Genomic DNA, 15688 nt, shown 5'->3' with positions numbered 1-15688 from the left:
CACCGGTTAAGTTGTTGAGGGCTGATTTCTTGTCCTGGGATAGAAAGGCTACTCTTTCCACTGCAAAACCTTTCAGGGGAGCATTTGCAAGCGTTTGGCACCATTTTTGAGAGAATTGCCAAAAGTCAGATTTTTGCTGAAATTGTGACCCCGGGGCTTGGGGATTTTTTCAAAAAAATGTTTTTCCGCCAGATAAGTTGTTGAGGGCTGATTTCCTTTCCTGTGATAAAAAGCCTTCTGTTTTGACTGCCAAACCTTTCAGGGGAGCATTAGCAACCTGTTGGCACCATTTTGGAGTGAATTGACAAAAGTCAGATCTTTGCTGAAATTTTGTCCCCGGGGCTTAGGGATTTTTTCAAAAAAATATTTTCCGCCGGTTAAGTTGTTGAGGGCTGATTTACTTTCCTGTGATTAAAAGCCTCTTGTTTTGACTGCCATACCTTTCAAGGGAGCATTTTCAAGCCGATGGAACCATTTTTGAGAGAATTGCCAAAAGTCAGATTTTTGCTGAAATTGTGACCCCGGGGCTTGGGGATTTTTTCAAAAAAATGTTTTTCGGCCAGATAAGTTGTAGAGGGCTGATTTCCTTTCCTGTGATAAAAAGCTTTCTGTTTTGATTGGGAAACATTTCAGGGGAGCATTTGCAAGCCACTGGAACCATTTTTGAGAGAATTGCCAAAAGTCAGATTTTTGCTGAAATTGTGACCCCGGGGCTTGGGTATTTTTTCAAAATAATGTTTTTCCGCCCGATAAGTTGTCGAGGGCTGATTTCCTTTCCTGTGATAAAAAGCCTTCTGTTTTGACTGCCAAACCTTTCAGGGGAGCATTAGCAACCTGTTGGCACCATTTTTGAGTGAATTGCCAAAAGTCAGATTTTTGCTGAAATTGTGACCCCGGGGCTTGGGGATTTTTTCAAAAAAATATTTTCCGCCGGTTAAGTTGTTGAGGGCTGATTTACTTTCCTGTGATTAAAAGCCTCTTGTTTTGACTGCCAAACCTTTCAGGGGAGCATTTGCAAGCCACTGGAACCATTTTTGAGTGAATTGCCAAAAGTCAGATTTTTGCTGAAATTGTGACCCCGGGGCTTGGGGATTTTTTCAAAAAAATATTTTCCACCGGTTAAGTTGTTGAGGGCTGATTTCTTGTCCTGGGATAGAAAGGCTACTCTTTCCACTGCAAAACCTTTCAGGGGAGCATTGGCAAGCGTTTGGCACCATTTTGGAGAGAATTGCCAAAAGTCAGATTTTTGCTGAAATTGTGACCCCAGGGCTTTGGGATTTTTTCAAAAAAAATTTTTTCCGCCAGATAAGTATTCGAGGGCTGATTTCCTTTCCTGTGATAAAAAGCCTTCTGTTTTGACTGCCAAACCTTCCAGGGGAGCATTAGCAACCTGTTGGCACCATTTTTGAGTGAATTGCCAAAAGTCAGATTTTTGCTGAAATAGTGACCCTGGGGGTTAGGGATTTTTTCAAAAAAATATTTTCCGCCGTTTAAGTTGTTGAGGGCTGATTTACTTTCCTGTGATTAAAAGCCTCTTGTTTTGACTGCCAAACCTTTCAGGGGAGCATTTGCAAGCCGCTGGAACCATTTTTGAGAGAATTGCCAAAAGTCAGATTTTTGCTGAAATTGTGACCCCAGGGCTTGGGGATTTTTTCAAAATTGTTTTTCCGCCAGATAAGTTGTCGAGGGCTGATTTCCTTTCCTGTGATAAAAAGCCTTCTGTTTTGACTGCCAAACCTTTCAGGGGAGCATTAGCAACCTGTTGGCACCATTTTTGAGTGAATTGCCAAAAGTCAGATTTTTGCTGAAATTGTGACCCCGGGGCTTGGGGATTTTTTCAAAAAACTATTTTCCGCCGGTTAAGTTGTTGAGGGCTGATTTACTTTCCTGTGATTAAAAGCCTCTTGTTTTGACTGCCATACCTTTCAAGGGAGCATTTTCAAGCCGATGGAACCATTTTTGAGAGAATTGCCAAAAGTCAGATTTTTGCTGAAATTGTGACCCCGGGGCTTGGGGATTTTTTCAAAAAAATGTTTTTCCGCCAGATAAGTTGTAGAGGGCTGATTTCCTTTCCTGTGATAAAAAGCTTTCTGTTTTGATTGGGAAACATTTCAGGGGAGCATTTGCAAGCCACTGGAACCATTTTTGAGAGAATTGCCAAAAGTCAGATTTTTGCTGAAATTGTGACCCCGGGGCTTGGGTATTTTTTCAAAATAATGTTTTTCTGCCCGATAAGTTGTCGAGGGCTGATTTCCTTTCCTGTGATAAAAAGCCTTCTGTTTTGACTGCCAAACCTTTCAGGGGAGCATTCGCAACCTGTTGGCACCATTTTTGAGTGAATTGCCAAAAGTCAGATTTTTGCTGAAATTGTGACCCCAGGGCTTGGGGATTTTTTCAAAAAAATGTTTTTCCGCCAGATAAGTTGTCGAGGGCTGATTTCCTTTCCTGTGATAAAAAGCCGTCTGTTTTGACTGCCAAACCTTTCAGGGGAGCATTAGCAACCTGTTGGCACCATTTTTGAGAGAATTGCCAAAAGTCAGATTTTTGCTGAAATTGTGACCCCGGGGCTTCGGGATTTTTTCAAAAAAATGTTTTTCCGCCAGATAAGTATTCGAGTGCTGATTTCCTTTCTTGTGATAAAAAGCCTTCTGTTTTGACTGCCAAACCTTCCAGGGGAGCATTAGCAACCTGTTGGCACCATTTTTGAGTGAATTGCCAAAAGTCAGATTTTTGCTGAAATAGTGACCCTGGGGGTTAGGGATTTTTTCAAAAAAATATTTTCCGCTGGTTAAGTTGTTGAGGGCTGATTTACTTTCCTGTGATTAAAAGCCTCTTGTTTTGACTGCCAAACCTTTCAGGGGAGCATTTCCAAGCCGCTGGAACAATTTTTGAGAGAATTGCCAAAAGTCAGATTTTTGCTGAAATTGTGACCCCAGGGCTTGGGGATTTTTTCAAAATTGTTTTTCCGCCAGATAAGTTGTCGAGGGCTGATTTCCTTTCCTGTGATAAAAAGCCTTCTGTTTTGACTGCCAAACCTTTCAGGGGAGCATTAGCAACCTCTTGGCACCATTTTTGAGTGAATTGCCAAAAGTCAGATTTTTGCTGAAATTGTGACCCCGGGGCTTGGGGTTTTTATCAAAAAAATATTTTCCACCGGTTAAGTTGTTGAGGGCTGATTTCTTGTCCTGGGATAGAAAGGCTACTCTTTCCACTGCTAAACCTTTCAGGGGAGCATTTGCAAGCGTTTGGCACCGTTTTTGAGAGAATTGCCAAAAGTCAGATTTTTGCTGAAATTGTGACCCGGGGGTTAGGGATTTTTTCAAAAAAATGTTTTTCCGCCAAATAAGTTGTCGAGGGCTGATTTCCCTTCCTGTGATAAAAAGCCTTCTGTTTTGACTGCCAAACCTTTCAGGGGAGCATTCGCAACCTGTTGGCACCATTTTTGAGTGAATTGCCAAAAGTCAGATTTTTGCTGAAATAGTGACCCCGGGGCTTGGGGTTTTTTTCAAAAAAATATTTTCCGCCGGTTAAGTTGTTGAGGGCTGATTTACTTTCCTGTGATTAAAAGCCTCTTGTTTTGACTGCCAAACCTTTCAGGGGAGCATTTGCAAGCCGCTGGAACCATTTTTGAGAGAATTGCCAAAAGTCAGATTTTTGCTGAAACTGTGACCCCGGGGCTTGGGGATTTTTTCAAAAAAATGTTTTTCCGCCAGATAAGTTGTAGAGGGCTGATTTCCTTTCCTGTGATAAAAAGCCTTCTGTTTTGACTGCCAAACCTTTCAGGGGAGCATTAGCAACCTGTTGGCACCATTTTTGAGTGAATTGCCAAAAGTCAGATTTTTGCTGAAATTGTGACCCAGGGGGTTAGGGATTTTTTCAAAAAAATATTTTCCGCCGGTTAAGTTGTTGAGGGCTGATTTCTTGTCCTGGGATAAAAAGCCTCTTGTTTTGACTGCCAAACCTTTCAGGGGAGCATTTGCAAGCCGCTGGAACCATTTTTGAGAGAATTGCCAAATGTCAGATTTTTGCTGAAATCGTGACCCCGGGGCTTGGGGATTTTATCAAAAAAATATTTTCCACCGGTTAAGTTGTTGTGGGCTGATTTCTTGTCCTGGGATAGAAAGGCTACTCTTTCCACTGCTAAACCTTTCAGGGGAGCATTTGCAAGCGTTTGGCACCGTTTTGGAGAGAATTTCCAAAAGTCAGATTTTTGCTGAAATTGTGAACCGGGGGTTAGGGATTTTTTCAAAAAAATGTTTTTCCGCCAAATAAGTTGTCGAGGGCTGATTTCCTTTCCTGTGATAAAAAGCCTTCTGTTTTGACTGCCAAACCTTCCAGGGGAGCATTAGCAACCTGTTGGCACCATTTTTGAGTGAATTGCCAAAAGTCAGATTTTTGCTGAAATTGTGACCCCAGGGCTTGGGGATTTTTTCAAAAAAATGTTTTTCCGCCAGATAAGTTGTCGAGGGCTGATTTCCTTTCCTGTGATAAAAAGCCGTCTGTTTTGACTGCCAAACCTTTCAGGGGAGCATTAGCAACCTGTTGGCACCATTTTTGAGAGAATTGCCAAAAGTCAGATTTTTGCTGAAATTGTGACCCCGGGGCTTCGGGATTTTTTCAAAAAAATGTTTTTCCGCCAGATAAGTATTCGAGGGCTGATTTCCTTTCTTGTGATAAAAAGCCTTCTGTTTTGACTGCCAAACCTTCCAGGGGAGCATTAGCAACCTGTTGGCACCATTTTTGAGTGAATTGCCAAAAGTCAGATTTTTGCTGAAATAGTGACCCTGGGGGTTAGGGATTTTTTCAAAAAAATATTTTCCGCTGGTTAAGTTGTTGAGGGCTGATTTACTTTCCTGTGATTAAAAGCCTCTTGTTTTGACTGCCAAACCTTTCAGGGGAGCATTTGCAAGCCGCTGGAACCATTTTTGAGAGAATTGCCAAAAGTCAGATTTTTGCTGAAATTGTGACCCCAGGGCTTGGGGATTTTTTCAAAATTGTTTTTCCGCCAGATAAGTTGTCGAGGGCTGATTTCCTTTCCTGTGATAAAAAGCCTTCTGTTTTGACTGCCAAACCTTTCAGGGGAGCATTAGCAACCTGTTGGCACCATTTTTGAGTGTATTGCCAAAAGTCAGATTTTTGCTGAAATTGTGACCCCGGGGCTTGGGGATTTTTTCAAAAAACTATTTTCCGCCGGTTAAGTTGTCGAGGGCTGATTTCCTTTCCTGTGATAAAAAGCCTTCTGTTTTGACTGCCAAACCTTTCAGGGGAGCATTAGCAACCTGTTGGCACCATTTTTGAGTGAATAGCCAAAAGTCAGATTTTTGCTGAAATTGTGACCCCGGGGCTTGGGGTTTTTATCAAAAAAATATTTTCCACCGGTTAAGTTGTTGAGGGCTGATTTCTTGTCCTGGGATAGAAAGGCTACTCTTTCCACTGCTAAACCTTTCAGGGGAGCATTTGCAAGCGTTTTGCACCGTTTTTGAGACAATTGCCAAAAGTCAGATTTTTGCTGAAATTGTGACCCGGGGGTTAGGGATTTTTTCAAAAAAATGTTTTTCCGCCAAATAAGTTGTCGAGGGCTGATTTCCTTTCCTGTGATAAAAAGCCTTCTGTTTTGACTGCCAAACCTTCCAGGGGAGCATTAGCAACCTGTTGGCACCATTTTTGAGTGAATTGCCAAAAGTCAGATTTTTGCTGAAATTGTGACCCCAGGGCTTGGGGATTTTTTCAAAAAAATGTTTTTCCGCCAGATAAGTTGTCGAGGGCTGATTTCCTTTCCTGTGATAAAAAGCCGTCTGTTTTGACTGCCAAACCTTTCAGGGGAGCATTAGCAACCTGTTGGCACCATTTTTGAGAGAATTGCCAAAAGTCAGATTTTTGCTGAAATTGTGACCCCGGGGCTTCGGGATTTTTTCAAAAAAATGTTTTTCCGCCAGATAAGTATTCGAGGGCTGATTTCCTTTCTTGTGATAAAAAGCCTTCTGTTTTGACTGCCAAACCTTCCAGGGGAGCATTAGCAACCTGTTGGCACCATTTTTGAGTGAATTGCCAAAAGTCAGATTTTTGCTGAAATAGTGACCCTGGGGGTTAGGGATTTTTTCAAAAAAATATTTTCCGCTGGTTAAGTTGTTGAGGGCTGATTTACTTTCCTGTGATTAAAAGCCTCTTGTTTTGACTGCCAAACCTTTCAGGGGAGCATTTGCAAGCCGCTGGAACCATTTTTGAGAGAATTGCCAAAAGTCAGATTTTTGCTGAAATTGTGACCCCAGGGCTTGGGGATTTTTTCAAAATTGTTTTTCCGCCAGATAAGTTGTCGAGGGCTGATTTCCTTTCCTGTGATAAAAAGCCTTCTGTTTTGACTGCCAAACCTTTCAGGGGAGCATTAGCAACCTGTTGGCACCATTTTTGAGTGTATTGCCAAAAGTCAGATTTTTGCTGAAATTGTGACCCCGGGGCTTGGGGATTTTTTCAAAAAACTATTTTCCGCCGGTTAAGTTGTCGAGGGCTGATTTCCTTTCCTGTGATAAAAAGCCTTCTGTTTTGACTGCCAAACCTTTCAGGGGAGCATTAGCAACCTGTTGGCACCATTTTTGAGTGAATAGCCAAAAGTCAGATTTTTGCTGAAATTGTGACCCCGGGGCTTGGGGTTTTTATCAAAAAAATATTTTCCACCGGTTAAGTTGTTGAGGGCTGATTTCTTGTCCTGGGATAGAAAGGCTACTCTTTCCACTGCTAAACCTTTCAGGGGAGCATTTGCAAGCGTTTTGCACCGTTTTTGAGACAATTGCCAAAAGTCAGATTTTTGCTGAAATTGTGACCCGGGGGTTAGGGATTTTTTCAAAAAAATGTTTTTCCGCCAAATAAGTTGTCGAGGGCTGATTTCCTTTCCTGTGATAAAAAGCCTTCTGTTTTGACTGCCAAACCTTTCAGGGGAGCATTCGCAACCTGTTGGCACCATTTTTGAGTGAATTGCCAAAAGTCAGATTTTTGCTGAAATAGTGACCCCGGGGGTTAGGGATTTTTTCAAAAAAATATTTTCCACGGGTTAAGTTGTTGAGGGCTGATTTACTTTCCTGTGATTAAAAGCCTCTTGTTTTGACTGCCAAACCTTTCAGGGGAGCATTTGCAAGCCACTGGAACCATTTTTGAGTGAATTGCCAAAAGTCAGATTTTTGCTGAAATTGTGACCCCGGGGCTTGGGGATTTTTTCAAAAAAATATTTTCCACCGGTTAAGTTGTTGAGGGCTGATTTCTTGTCCTGGGATAGAAAGGCTACTCTTTCCACTGCAAAACCTTTCAGGGGAGCATTGGCAAGCGTTTGGCACCATTTTGGAGAGAATTGCCAAAAGTCAGATTTTTGCTGAAATTGTGACCCCAGGGCTTTGGGATTTTTTCAAAAAAAAATTTTTCCGCCAGATAAGTATTCGAGGGCTGATTTCCTTTCCTGTGATAAAAAGCCTTCTGTTTTGACTGCCAAACCTTTCAGGGGAGCATTAGCAACCTGTTGGCACCATTTTTGAGTGAATTGCCAAAAGTCAGATTTTTGCTGAAATAGTGACCCTGGGGGTTAGGGATTTTTTCAAAAAAATATTTTCCGCCGGTTAAGTTGTTGAGGGCTGATTTACTTTCCTGTGATTAAAAGCCTCTTGTTTTGACTGCCAAACCTTTCAGGGGAGCATTTGCAAGCCGCTGGAACCATTTTTGAGAGAATTGCCAAAAGTCAGATTTTTGCTGAAATTGTGACCCCAGGGCTTGGGGATTTTTTCAAAATTGTTTTTCCGCCAGATAAGTTGTCGAGGGCTGATTTCCTTTCCTGTGATAAAAAGCCTTCTGTTTTGACTGCCAAACCTTTCAGGGGAGCATTAGCAACCTGTTGGCACCATTTTTGAGTGAATTGCCAAAAGTCAGATTTTTGCTGAAATTGTGACCCCGGGGCTTGGGGATTTTTTCAAAAAACTATTTTCCGCCGGTTAAGTTGTTGAGGGCTGATTTACTTTCCTGTGATTAAAAGCCTCTTGTTTTGACTGCCATACCTTTCAAGGGAGCATTTTCAAGCCGATGGAACCATTTTTGAGAGAATTGCCAAAAGTCAGATTTTTGCTGAAATTGTGACCCCGGGGCTTGGGGATTTTTTCAAAAAAATGTTTTTCCGCCAGATAAGTTGTAGAGGGCTGATTTCCTTTCCTGTGATAAAAAGCTTTCTGTTTTGATTGGGAAACATTTCAGGGGAGCATTTGCAAGCCACTGGAACCATTTTTGAGAGAATTGCCAAAAGTCAGATTTTTGCTGAAATTGTGACCCCGGGGCTTGGGTATTTTTTCAAAATAATGTTTTTCTGCCCGATAAGTTGTCGAGGGCTGATTTCCTTTCCTGTGATAAAAAGCCTTCTGTTTTGACTGCCAAACCTTTCAGGGGAGCATTCGCAACCTGTTGGCACCATTTTTGAGTGAATTGCCAAAAGTCAGATTTTTGCTGAAATTGTGACCCCAGGGCTTGGGGATTTTTTCAAAAAAATGTTTTTCCGCCAGATAAGTTGTCGAGGGCTGATTTCCTTTCCTGTGATAAAAAGCCGTCTGTTTTGACTGCCAAACCTTTCAGGGGAGCATTAGCAACCTGTTGGCACCATTTTTGAGAGAATTGCCAAAAGTCAGATTTTTGCTGAAATTGTGACCCCGGGGCTTCGGGATTTTTTCAAAAAAATGTTTTTCCGCCAGATAAGTATTCGAGTGCTGATTTCCTTTCTTGTGATAAAAAGCCTTCTGTTTTGACTGCCAAACCTTCCAGGGGAGCATTAGCAACCTGTTGGCACCATTTTTGAGTGAATTGCCAAAAGTCAGATTTTTGCTGAAATAGTGACCCTGGGGGTTAGGGATTTTTTCAAAAAAATATTTTCCGCTGGTTAAGTTGTTGAGGGCTGATTTACTTTCCTGTGATTAAAAGCCTCTTGTTTTGACTGCCAAACCTTTCAGGGGAGCATTTCCAAGCCGCTGGAACAATTTTTGAGAGAATTGCCAAAAGTCAGATTTTTGCTGAAATTGTGACCCAAGGGCTTGGGGATTTTTTCAAAATTGTTTTTCCGCCAGATAAGTTGTCGAGGGCTGATTTCCTTTCCTGTGATAAAAAGCCTTCTGTTTTGACTGCCAAACCTTTCAGGGGAGCATTAGCAACCTCTTGGCACCATTTTTGAGTGAATTGCCAAAAGTCAGATTTTTGCTGAAATTGTGACCCCGGGGCTTGGGGTTTTTATCAAAAAAATATTTTCCACCGGTTAAGTTGTTGAGGGCTGATTTCTTGTCCTGGGATAGAAAGGCTACTCTTTCCACTGCTAAACCTTTCAGGGGAGCATTTGCAAGCGTTTGGCACCGTTTTTGAGAGAATTGCCAAAAGTCAGATTTTTGCTGAAATTGTGACCCGGGGGTTAGGGATTTTTTCAAAAAAATGTTTTTCCGCCAAATAAGTTGTCGAGGGCTGATTTCCCTTCCTGTGATAAAAAGCCTTCTGTTTTGACTGCCAAACCTTTCAGGGGAGCATTCGCAACCTGTTGGCACCATTTTTGAGTGAATTGCCAAAAGTCAGATTTTTGCTGAAATAGTGACCCCGGGGCTTGGGGTTTTTTTCAAAAAAATATTTTCCGCCGGTTAAGTTGTTGAGGGCTGATTTACTTTCCTGTGATTAAAAGCCTCTTGTTTTGACTGCCAAACCTTTCAGGGGAGCATTTGCAAGCCGCTGGAACCATTTTTGAGAGAATTGCCAAAAGTCAGATTTTTGCTGAAACTGTGACCCCGGGGCTTGGGGATTTTTTCAAAAAAATGTTTTTCCGCCAGATAAGTTGTAGAGGGCTGATTTCCTTTCCTGTGATAAAAAGCCTTCTGTTTTGACTGCCAAACCTTTCAGGGGAGCATTAGCAACCTGTTGGCACCATTTTTGAGTGAATTGCCAAAAGTCAGATTTTTGCTGAAATTGTGACCCAGGGGGTTAGGGATTTTTTCAAAAAAATATTTTCCGCCGGTTAAGTTGTTGAGGGCTGATTTCTTGTCCTGGGATAAAAAGCCTCTTGTTTTGACTGCCAAACCTTTCAGGGGAGCATTTGCAAGCCGCTGGAACCATTTTTGAGAGAATTGCCAAATGTCAGATTTTTGCTGAAATCGTGACCCCGGGGCTTGGGGATTTTATCAAAAAAATATTTTCCACCGGTTAAGTTGTTGTGGGCTGATTTCTTGTCCTGGGATAGAAAGGCTACTCTTTCCACTGCTAAACCTTTCAGGGGAGCATTTGCAAGCGTTTGGCACCGTTTTGGAGAGAATTTCCAAAAGTCAGATTTTTGCTGAAATTGTGACCCCGGGGCTTCGGGATTTTTTCAAAAAAATGTTTTTCCGCCAGATAAGTATTCGAGGGCTGATTTCCTTTCTTGTGATAAAAAGCCTTCTGTTTTGACTGCCAAACCTTCCAGGGGAGCATTAGCAACCTGTTGGCACCATTTTTGAGTGAATTGCCAAAAGTCAGATTTTTGCTGAAATAGTGACCCTGGGGGTTAGGGATTTTTTCAAAAAAATATTTTCCGCTGGTTAAGTTGTTGAGGGCTGATTTACTTTCCTGTGATTAAAAGCCTCTTGTTTTGACTGCCAAACCTTTCAGGGGAGCATTTGCAAGCCGCTGGAACCATTTTTGAGAGAATTGCCAAAAGTCAGATTTTTGCTGAAATTGTGACCCCAGGGCTTGGGGATTTTTTCAAAATTGTTTTTCCGCCAGATAAGTTGTCGAGGGCTGATTTCCTTTCCTGTGATAAAAAGCCTTCTGTTTTGACTGCCAAACCTTTCAGGGGAGCATTAGCAACCTGTTGGCACCATTTTTGAGTGTATTGCCAAAAGTCAGATTTTTGCTGAAATTGTGACCCCGGGGCTTGGGGATTTTTTCAAAAAACTATTTTCCGCCGGTTAAGTTGTCGAGGGCTGATTTCCTTTCCTGTGATAAAAAGCCTTCTGTTTTGACTGCCAAACCTTTCAGGGGAGCATTAGCAACCTGTTGGCACCATTTTTGAGTGAATAGCCAAAAGTCAGATTTTTGCTGAAATTGTGACCCCGGGGCTTGGGGTTTTTATCAAAAAAATATTTTCCACCGGTTAAGTTGTTGAGGGCTGATTTCTTGTCCTGGGATAGAAAGGCTACTCTTTCCACTGCTAAACCTTTCAGGGGAGCATTTGCAAGCGTTTTGCACCGTTTTTGAGACAATTGCCAAAAGTCAGATTTTTGCTGAAATTGTGACCCGGGGGTTAGGGATTTTTTCAAAAAAATGTTTTTCCGCCAAATAAGTTGTCGAGGGCTGATTTCCTTTCCTGTGATAAAAAGCCTTCTGTTTTGACTGCCAAACCTTTCAGGGGAGCATTCGCAACCTGTTGGCACCATTTTTGAGTGAATTGCCAAAAGTCAGATTTTTGCTGAAATAGTGACCCCGGGGGTTAGGGATTTTTTCAAAAAAATATTTTCCACGGGTTAAGTTGTTGAGGGCTGATTTACTTTCCTGTGATTAAAAGCCTCTTGTTTTGACTGCCAAACCTTTCAGGGGAGCATTTGCAAGCCACTGGAACCATTTTTGAGAGAATTGCCAAAAGTCAGAATTTTGCTGAAATTGTCACCCCGGGGCTTGGGGATTTTTTCAAAAAAATGTTTTTCCGCCAGATAAGTTGTAGAGGGCTGATTTCCTTTCCTGTGATAAAAAGCCTTCTGTTTTGACTGCCAAACCTTCCAGGGGAGCATTAGCAACCTGTTGTCACCATTTTTGAGTGAATTGCCAAAAGTCAGATTTTTGCTGAAATTGTGACCCCGGGGGTTAGGGATTTTTTCAAAAAAATATTTTCCGCCGGTTAAGTTGTTGAGGGCTGATTTCTTGTCCTGGGATAAAAAGCCTCTTGTTTTGACTGCCAAACCTTTCAGGGGAGCATTTGCAAGCCGCTGGAACCATTTTTGAGAGAATTGCCAAATGTCAGATTTTTGCTGAAATCGTGACCCCGGGGCTTGGGGATTTTATCAAAAAAATATTTTCCACCGGTTAAGTTGTTGTGGGCTGATTTCTTGTCCTGGGATAGAAAGGCTACTCTTTCCACTGCTAAACCTTTCAGGGGAGCATTTGCAAGCGTTTGGCACCGTTTTGGAGAGAATTTCCAAAAGTCAGATTTTTGCTGAAATTGTGAACCGGGGGTTAGGGATTTTTTCAAAAAAATGTTTTTCCGCCAAATAAGTTGTCGAGGGCTGATTTCCTTTCCTGTGATAAAAAGCCTTCTGTTTTGACTGCCAAACCTTCCAGGGGAGCATTAGCAACCTGTTGGCACCATTTTTGAGTGAATTGCCAAAAGTCAGATTTTTGCTGAAATTGTGACCCCAGGGCTTGGGGATTTTTTCAAAAAAATGTTTTTCCGCCAGATAAGTTGTCGAGGGCTGATTTCCTTTCCTGTGATAAAAAGCCGTCTGTTTTGACTGCCAAACCTTTCAGGGGAGCATTAGCAACCTGTTGGCACCATTTTTGAGAGAATTGCCAAAAGTCAGATTTTTGCTGAAATTGTGACCCCGGGGCTTCGGGATTTTTTCAAAAAAATGTTTTTCCGCCAGATAAGTATTCGAGGGCTGATTTCCTTTCTTGTGATAAAAAGCCTTCTGTTTTGACTGCCAAACCTTCCAGGGGAGCATTAGCAACCTGTTGGCACCATTTTTGAGTGAATTGCCAAAAGTCAGATTTTTGCTGAAATAGTGACCCTGGGGGTTAGGGATTTTTTCAAAAAAATATTTTCCGCTGGTTAAGTTGTTGAGGGCTGATTTACTTTCCTGTGATTAAAAGCCTCTTGTTTTGACTGCCAAACCTTTCAGGGGAGCATTTGCAAGCCGCTGGAACCATTTTTGAGAGAATTGCCAAAAGTCAGATTTTTGCTGAAATTGTGACCCCAGGGCTTGGGGATTTTTTCAAAATTGTTTTTCCGCCAGATAAGTTGTCGAGGGCTGATTTCCTTTCCTGTGATAAAAAGCCTTCTGTTTTGACTGCCAAACCTTTCAGGGGAGCATTAGCAACCTGTTGGCACCATTTTTGAGTGTATTGCCAAAAGTCAGATTTTTGCTGAAATTGTGACCCCGGGGCTTGGGGATTTTTTCAAAAAACTATTTTCCGCCGGTTAAGTTGTCGAGGGCTGATTTCCTTTCCTGTGATAAAAAGCCTTCTGTTTTGACTGCCAAACCTTTCAGGGGAGCATTAGCAACCTGTTGGCACCATTTTTGAGTGAATAGCCAAAAGTCAGATTTTTGCTGAAATTGTGACCCCGGGGCTTGGGGTTTTTATCAAAAAAATATTTTCCACCGGTTAAGTTGTTGAGGGCTGATTTCTTGTCCTGGGATAGAAAGGCTACTCTTTCCACTGCTAAACCTTTCAGGGGAGCATTTGCAAGCGTTTTGCACCGTTTTTGAGACAATTGCCAAAAGTCAGATTTTTGCTGAAATTGTGACCCGGGGGTTAGGGATTTTTTCAAAAAAATGTTTTTCCGCCAAATAAGTTGTCGAGGGCTGATTTCCTTTCCTGTGATAAAAAGCCTTCTGTTTTGACTGCCAAACCTTTCAGGGGAGCATTCGCAACCTGTTGGCACCATTTTTGAGTGAATTGCCAAAAGTCAGATTTTTGCTGAAATAGTGACCCCGGGGCTTGGGGTTTTTTTCAAAAAAATATTTTCCGCCGGTTAAGTTGTTGAGGGCTGATTTACTTTCCTGTGATTAAAAGCCTCTTGTTTTGACTGCCAAACCTTTCAGGGGAGCATTTGCAAGCCGCTGGAACCATTTTTGAGAGAATTGCCAAAAGTCAGATTTTTGCTGAAACTGTGACACCGGGGCTTGGGGATTTTTTCAAAAAAATGTTTTTCCGCCAGATAAGTTGTAGAGGGCTGATTTCCTTTCCTGTGATAAAAAGCCTTCTGTTTTGACTGCCAAACCTTTCAGGGGAGCATTAGCAACCTTCTGGCACCATTTTTGAGTGAATTGCCAAAAGTCAGATTTTTGCTGAAATTGTGACCCAGGGGGTTAGGGATTTTTTCAAAAAAATATTTTCCGCTGGTTAAGTTGTTGAGGGCTGATTTACTTTCCTGTGATTAAAAGCCTCTTGTTTTGACTGCCAAACCTTTCAGGGGAGCATTTGCAAGCCGCTGGAACCATTTTTGAGAGAATTGCCAAAAGTCAGATTTTTGCTGAAATTGTGATCCCGGGGCTTGGGGATTTTTTCAAAAAAATGTTTTTCCGCCAGATAAGTTGTCGAGGGCTGATTTCCTTTCCTGTGATAAAAAGCCTTCTCTTTTGACTGCCAAACCTTTCAGGAGAACATTAGCAACCTGTTGGCACCATTTTTTGAGTGAATTGCCAAAAGTCAGATTTTTGCTGAAATTGTGACCCCGGGGCTTCGGGATTTTTTCAAAAAAATATTTTCCGCCGGTTAAGTTGTTGAGGGCTGATTTACTTTCCTGTGATTAAAAGCCTATTGTTTTGACTGACAAACCTTTAAGGGGAGCATTTTCAAGCCGATGGAACCATTTTTGAGAGAATTGCCAAAAGTCAGATTTTTGCTGAAATTGTGACCCCGGGGCTTGGGGATTTTTTCAAAAAAATGTTTTTCCGCCAGATAAGTTGTCGAGGGCTGATTTCCTTTCCTGTGATAAAAAGCCTTCTGTTTTGACTGCCAAACCTTTCAGGGGATCATTAGCAACCGTTTGGCACCATTTTTGAGTGAATTGCCAAAAGTCAGATTTTTGCTGAAATTGTGACCCCGGGCCTTGGGGATTTCTTCAAAAAAATATTTTCCACCGGTTAAGTTGTTGAGGGCTGATTTCTTGTCCTGGGATAGAAAGGCTACTCTTTCCACTGCAAAACCTTTCAGGGGAGCATTTGCAAGCGTTTGGCACCGTTTTTGAGAGAATTGCCAAAAGTCAGATTTTTGCTGAAATTGTGACCCCGGGGCTTGGGGATTTTTTCAAAAAAATGTTTTTCCGCCGGTTAAGTTGTTGAGGGCTGATTTCCTTTCCTGTGATAAAAAGCCTTCTGTTTTGACTGCCAAACCTTTCAGGGGAGCATTAGCAACCTGTTGGCACCATTTTGGAGTGAATTGCCAAAAGTCAGATCTTTGCTGAAATTTTGTCCCCGGGGCTTAGGGATTTTTTCAAAAAAATATTTTCCGCCGGTTAAGTTGTTGAGGGCTGATTTACTTTCCTGTGATTAAAAGCCTCTTGTTTTGACTGCCATACCTTTCAAGGGAGCATTTTCAAGCCGATGGAACCATTTTTGAGAGAATTGCCAAAAGTCAGATTTTTGCTGAAATTGTGACCCCGGGGCTTGGGGATTTTTTCAAAAAAATGTTTTTCCGCCAGATAAGTTGTAGAGGGCTGATTTCCTTTCCTGTGATAAAAAGCTTTCTGTTTTGATTGGGAAACATTTCAGGGGAGCATTTGCAAGCCACTGGAACCATTTTTGAGAGAATTGCCAAAAGTCAGATTTTTGCTGAAATTGTGACCCCGGGGCTTGGGTATTTTTTCAAAATAATGTTTTTCCGCCCGATAAGTTGTCGAGGGCTGATTTCCTTTCCTGTGATAAAAAGCCTTCTGTTTTGACTGCCAAACCTTTCAGGGGAGCATTAGCAACCTGTTGGCACCATTTTTGAGTGAATTGCCAAAAGT

Source organism: Podarcis gaigeae, assembly GCF_964106915.1.
Source record: "Podarcis gaigeae genome assembly, chromosome: 9".
NCBI classification, from domain to species: domain Eukaryota; kingdom Metazoa; phylum Chordata; class Lepidosauria; order Squamata; family Lacertidae; genus Podarcis; species Podarcis gaigeae.
This window is presented reverse-complemented; position numbering follows the sequence as displayed.